The sequence below is a fragment of the Cebus imitator genome, unplaced genomic scaffold (assembly GCF_001604975.1).
Source record: "Cebus imitator isolate Cc_AM_T3 unplaced genomic scaffold, Cebus_imitator-1.0 Scaffold68, whole genome shotgun sequence".
Classification (NCBI taxonomy): Eukaryota; Metazoa; Chordata; class Mammalia; order Primates; family Cebidae; genus Cebus; species Cebus imitator.
Window position 1 is genome coordinate 3,021,935 of NW_016107383.1, and position 6,225 is coordinate 3,028,159.

The following is a 6,225-nucleotide window of genomic DNA, read 5'->3' on the forward strand; positions in this document are numbered from 1 at the left end:
AACAAAATGTATTTATTGAGTGTTTGTCTATTGCCTTCTTTCAGAGAGCAAAATATAGTTAATGAATGCTATCTGGTTGTTTTAATGAAATATTTACATTCTTAGCCTCGTTTCCTATGCCCCAGCTTCTTTGTTGGTAACATATTCTTCCCAGTTACCAATTTCTGAAACCTGTAATAGAGAATCTTTCTCATTGTTCCAGCTCAGGTGTATATTTGGCACTTCGCCTTAAGCCACTGAAATGCAAACTTGATGAACTCTTTCTAGAGACGTAAAGCATTTGTTGAAAATTTATTCTCTTATCTCTCTAGAAATAGTCCAAATTTCTTGAAATAATTTTTTTAAATTAACTTAGAACTCACCAGATAACTCTCAAAAATTCTGCTGAAGATCATTTGAAAATGTATCACCTAACTTGCCCCTCCTTGGTAAACTATGTTAACAGGCATAGCAAGTGAAAACAGTGTTCCTATTCTTTGAGGCTAAAGCTTCCTGGAGACTCTGGGCTCCCTTCACTGGTCCGTGATTAGGACATGATGCTGACATTGGCAAGGCCTTTCTGACACCAGGAATTATTTTTATGTTGCTTCTTGCCTACTTGAAGGTTATTCAAAGGGGCAAACTAAGTTAGTTTATGATTCATTAATTGAGGCGTTTTCTAAACACTGCTTATTTAATATGTGATTTTCCTGGTGTGGCTAGAAAAGGGAGTCTCAATAATCATGGTCAACCTCTGCTTACTCCTCTGGTCATGACTTTTCTTACTTTCTTCTTTCTTTCTTTCTCTTTCTCTCTCTCTCTCTCTTTCTCTTTCTCTCTTTCTTTCTTTTTTTTTCTTTCCTTTTTTGTCTTTGAGACAGAGTCTTGCTCTTGTTGCCCAGGCTGGAGTGGAGTGGCGCTATCTCGGCTCACTGCAACTTCCACCTCTCCAGTTCAAGCGATTTTCCTGCCTTAGCCTCCCTAGTAGCTGAGATTGCCGGTGCCCACCACCACACCGGGGTCATTTTTGTATTTTTAGTAGCAGCAGGGTTTCTACTAAGCCCCGTTCAGCTGGCCAGGCTGGTCTCATATTGGACAGGCTGGTCTCAAACCCCTGACCTCATGATCCACCCACCTCAGCCTCCTGAAGTGCTGGGATTACCGACGTGAGCCACCGTGCACAACCAAAAAACGAAGTTATTTTAGTGGTCCTAGCACATAGATAAAGATTCTGGTGTGGGAAAGGGGCCTGGCGGGGAGTGGGAGGATGGTACACATTTTCGTATCAGCTGCCAAGAGCTGTATTATAGGTGCACACCACCACGCCCAGCTAATTTTTAAATTTTTATTTATTTATTTTGAGATGGAGTTTTGCTCTGTCACCCAGGCTGGAGTGCAGTGGCATGATCTCAGCTCACTGCAACCTCCGCCTCCCAGGCTCAGGTGATTCTCCTGCCTCAGCCTCTGGAATAGCTGGGACCACAGGCATGTGCCACCATGCCCAGCCAGTTTTTGTATTTTTAGTAGAGACGGGGTTTCACCATGTCGGCCAGGCTGGTCTCAAACTCCTGACCTCAAGTGATCCACCCGCCTTGGCCTCCCAAAGTGCTGAGATTACAGGTGTGAGCCACTACACCAGGCGAATGTTTGTATTTTTAATAGAGACGGGGTTTTGCTATGTTGGCCAGGCTGATCTCCAACTCCTGACCTCAGGTGATCCCCATGCCTCGGCCTCCCAGAGTGCTGAGATTACAGGTGTGAGCCACTACGCCTGGCTTGGTCATGACTTTTCTTGGCAATTCCTCCAAGTTCCTGACCCTCACTCAGTCTGCTTTGTTGCCCTCTTCCCTTGTATTGTCTGAGAACCCAGCTAACCACAAAGAGATTCATTACAGTGTCACTTGTGAAAACTCATCACACTTTGCAAGCTGCCTCTGTCTGGAAGTAAATGGGGTTTTATTGATGTATAGGTATCACTACTAAAGTTTATATCATTTTGTGTATTTTTTAGATAAATTAATTACCACATGGTATTTGACTCTAGGCTTCAAAATCAGGTTCCAAATTATGAAACATTCAGTTCTACGTTCTAGTCTTCATTCCTACAGCATACTTGCCAGGAAGATAGTTCTCAAAATAAACACCTGTCAAGCACACTGAGTTTTCACATGTATATTGGGTCTTTGCCCAATTCTCTCTGTATTTAATACCTCCTTCTTTGGAATAAGTCTATAAGAAAGCAAAAGTCAGGTATACAATTTTATCTGAAGGCTCTTTAATTAATTAATTAATTAATTAAGAGATGGAAGTTTGCTCTTGTTGCCTAGGCTGTAGGGCAATGGTGGGATTCTGGCTCACCCCAACCTCCACCTCTCAGGTTCAAGTGATTCTCCTGCCTCAGCCTCTCAAGTAGCTGGGATTACAGGCACACACCACCATGCTTGGCTAATTTTGTATTTTTAGTAGAGATGGGTTTCTCCGTATTGGTCAGGCTGGTCTTGAACTCCTGACCTCAGGTGATTCACCCACCTCGGCCTCCCAAAGTGCTTGGATTACAGGTCTGAGTCACTGTCTGGCCAGGCCAAAGGCTCTTTAAAATCGTAACCAGAGTGAAGGAACCAGTCAGTACTAGCCATTTCATTATGTCTGAGCAACCTTAGAGTCAGTGAAGTTTTCTCTGGCTGGTTTCTGCCTCTAAAACAAACACTTAGCAGTAACCAGGAAAGTTATGCAACATCTATAATCTAGGAGGCTCAGATCATCTTTGCCCACCATGCATCACCTTTTTTCCTTGCCCACCCCCTACCCTTTTCTGGCAAGATATGAGAAATTTAGAGCTCTTATGTATGTGGTGGTGTGGGAAGATAATTTGGGGAATGGGGAAAGAGAACTAGCTCAACATATTCAAATATGTTGGAATATATCTTCTATAGAAACAAAAATTAAAATGATCCTCAAATGTTATGCCATTCGTTTGAAATTATCTACTTTACAGAGTAAAGTGCACAATTGTTCATCTATATTCAACCAGCACACATTTACTGCTGCATTTTGCTGGTAAAATACTGCAATAATTAAAAAAAATAAGTTATTAATGTCATTTGCATTTGCTCTTACAAAGTTAGTTTTTCTAACAGTTATTGTTTATGCTGATATCTTACTCTTCACAAAATACCTAGTAAGTGCATTGCTGGTGCAAGTTAGGTAGCCAAAAAATTATAGGTATTAATATTTTGAGGTTTTTGTGGAAGAGAGAGTTAAGAGTATGGTACTTAGTAATTTTTAAAACCTCATGTTCATTATCTGTACAATGACTTCAGTTTGGGGGGAGCCTTTCAAATACCCAGTATCAAATTAGGCTAGGTTATAAGTCTTATTCAACATCACACAAAGAAAAAGTAACTCTGTAGGGATTTAAATCTGTAATTTAGGAGGCTCAGACCATCTTTGCCCTCCATGCATTACTACCCTCATTTCCTCCCTTTGCCATTCAACTAAAATCTGTTATTTCACCATTAGGGTTTGCTTCCAAAACCCACTCTTACCTATTATGCCAGGGCTAAGCCAGTTACAGTGAACGAAGAATACGGGGCTGGAGTGGCACTGTCAGTGTTAGACAAGGGTAGCAGAGCAGGCTAAGACGCACTGACTCACCACAACACGGGGAAGAAATAGAGATGAGATCAGAGAATGCTGTTGGGCTTGAAACATGGCCTTAGGGTTTTAAAGATCAAAAGTCTGAGAGTTCAGAAAGAGTAGGGAGCTCCTAATATTAGGTGCCCAGTTAACAGAATTAATGAAAGTCTAATGGTGAAATATGAGATTTTTGGTTGAATGAGAGAGGCAGGAGGTGAGGGGAGTATAACTATGGCTCTGATTATACTTCAGGTGTGATATAATGAACTGAATTGCAGTAGTAGCTGGCCTCTCAAGAAGAACATGGGCTGGGTTTGAAAAAACAGTGTCTTGGAAGGAAACAAGTGGTTAAGGCTTCTACAGCTGTATTCTTGGTTCAAGTCCCAGTTTTGATTCCTGCCATATATATAACCTCAGGCAGGTTAATTAACCATCCTAAGCCTCAGCTGTCCTCTCACTGAAATGAGCATCATAGCCTGACTTATAGGGCTATTAAGAGATTAAATGATATGTAATGCATGTGAAGAACTTAGCAGAGAGCTTGGCACATTGCCCAAGTTCAAGAAACAATAGCAATACTGCTGAAAAACTGAGTAGGGGCAGGAAGAATGGGGGTGGGGGTGTTGATCCAGGATGATGTAGATCATGGTGCAACCATTAAGAAAAGTTACAAAGCCACAAAGAGGGGCTGGTGCGGTGGCTTACACCTGTAATCCCAGCACTTTGGGAGGCCGAGGCGGGTGGATCACAAGGTCAAGAGATTGAGACCATCCTGGCCAACATGGTGAAACCCCGTCTCTACTAAAAATACAAAAAATTAGCTGGGCATGGTGGTGCGTGCCTGTAATCCCAGCTACTCAGGAGGCTGAGGCAGGAGAATTGCCTGAACCCAGGAGGCGGAGGTTGCAGTGAGCCAGGATTGTGCCACTGCACTCCAGCCTGGCAATAGAGCAAGACTCTGTCTCAAAAAAAAAAAAAAACCCACAAAGAGGACATGGTTGATTTAGGAGGATAGTAAGAGCAGCTGATATTGATGCTTTGGCTTATGAAATGGTACGTTTTAAAGGTTCCATGTTAGGTGTCCTGTGCTGCCTTATTAGCCTGGGGAAAGGCTGCAGTGTCTTTTGTTTTTTTGGACAGCAGGGGGCTCCCAGGTACTGGAAAGCAGCAAGCGAGGTTTTCCTACTGTTTTCTGTATTTCGCTCAGTAATGCTTGCAAAAGTGAGCTAGCACTATCTGATGCTACGGTTAAAAAGAAGTTGTGTATTCCTGGACTCATAAATGCATAGCTTTCTCTATGAGGTGTCTGAAATACATTGACTCTTATACAGCTGGGGTGTAGTATAATATCCAGCAAAAATGGAACAGATCAGACCAAAAAAAGAGAAGGTATGTGTGTCAGGAACTCACAGATTTATAGGAGTAAGGGAGACTAGAGTGTAGCATTAAAGAGCAGGAGTTGGTCCAGATGGATTAAAGACTTAAACGTAAGACCTAACACCATAAAAACCCTAGAAGAAAACCTAGGCAAAACCATTCAGGACATAGGCATAGGCAAGGACATCATGACTAAAACACCAAAAGCATTGGCAACAAAAGCCAAAATAGACAAATGGGAACTAATTAAACTCCACAGCTTCTGCACAGCAAAAGAAACAATCATTAGAGTGAACCATTAACCAACAGAATGGGAAAACATTTTTGCAACCCATCTGACAAAGGGCTAATATCCAGAATCTACAAAGAAATAAAACAAATTTACAAGAAAAAAACAAAACATTCACAAGTGGTTGAAGTATATGAACAGACACTTTTCAAAAGAAGACATATTTGAGGCCAACAAACATATGAAAAAATGCTCATCATCACTTGTCATTAGAGAAATGCAAATCAAAACGACATTGAGATACCATCTCACGCCAGTTAGAATGTCAATCATTAAAAAATCCGGAGACAACAGATGCTGAAGAGGATGTGGAGAAATAGGAACACTTTTACACTGTTGGTGGAAGTGTAAATTAGTTCAACCATTGTGGAAGACAGTGTGGCAACTCCTCAAAGACCTAGAAATAGGAATTTCATTTGACCCAGCAATCTCATTTCTGGGTACATATCCAAAGGATTATAAATTGTTCTGTTATAAGGACACATGCACATGTATGTTCATTGCGGCACTGTTCACAATAGCAAAGACTTGGAATCAACCCAAATGCCCATTGATGATAGACTGGACAGGGAAAATGTGGCACATATACACCATGGAATACTATGCAGACATAAAAAAAGATGAGCTCTTGTCCTTTGTAGGGACATGGATGAACCTGGAAACCATCATTCTCAGCAAACTGAAACAAGAACAGAAAATCAAACACTGCATGTTCTCACTAACAGTTGGATGTTGAACAATGAGAACACATCGACACAGGGAGGGGAGCATCACACACTGAGGTCTGTCGGGGGGGGACTAGGGGAGGGACAGCAAGGTGTGAGGAGTTGATAACATGGGGAGGAATGCCAGATATAGGTGATGGGGAGGAAGGCAGCAAACCACACTGCCATGTATGTACCTATGCAACAATCCTGCATGTTCTTCACATGTACCCCAAAACC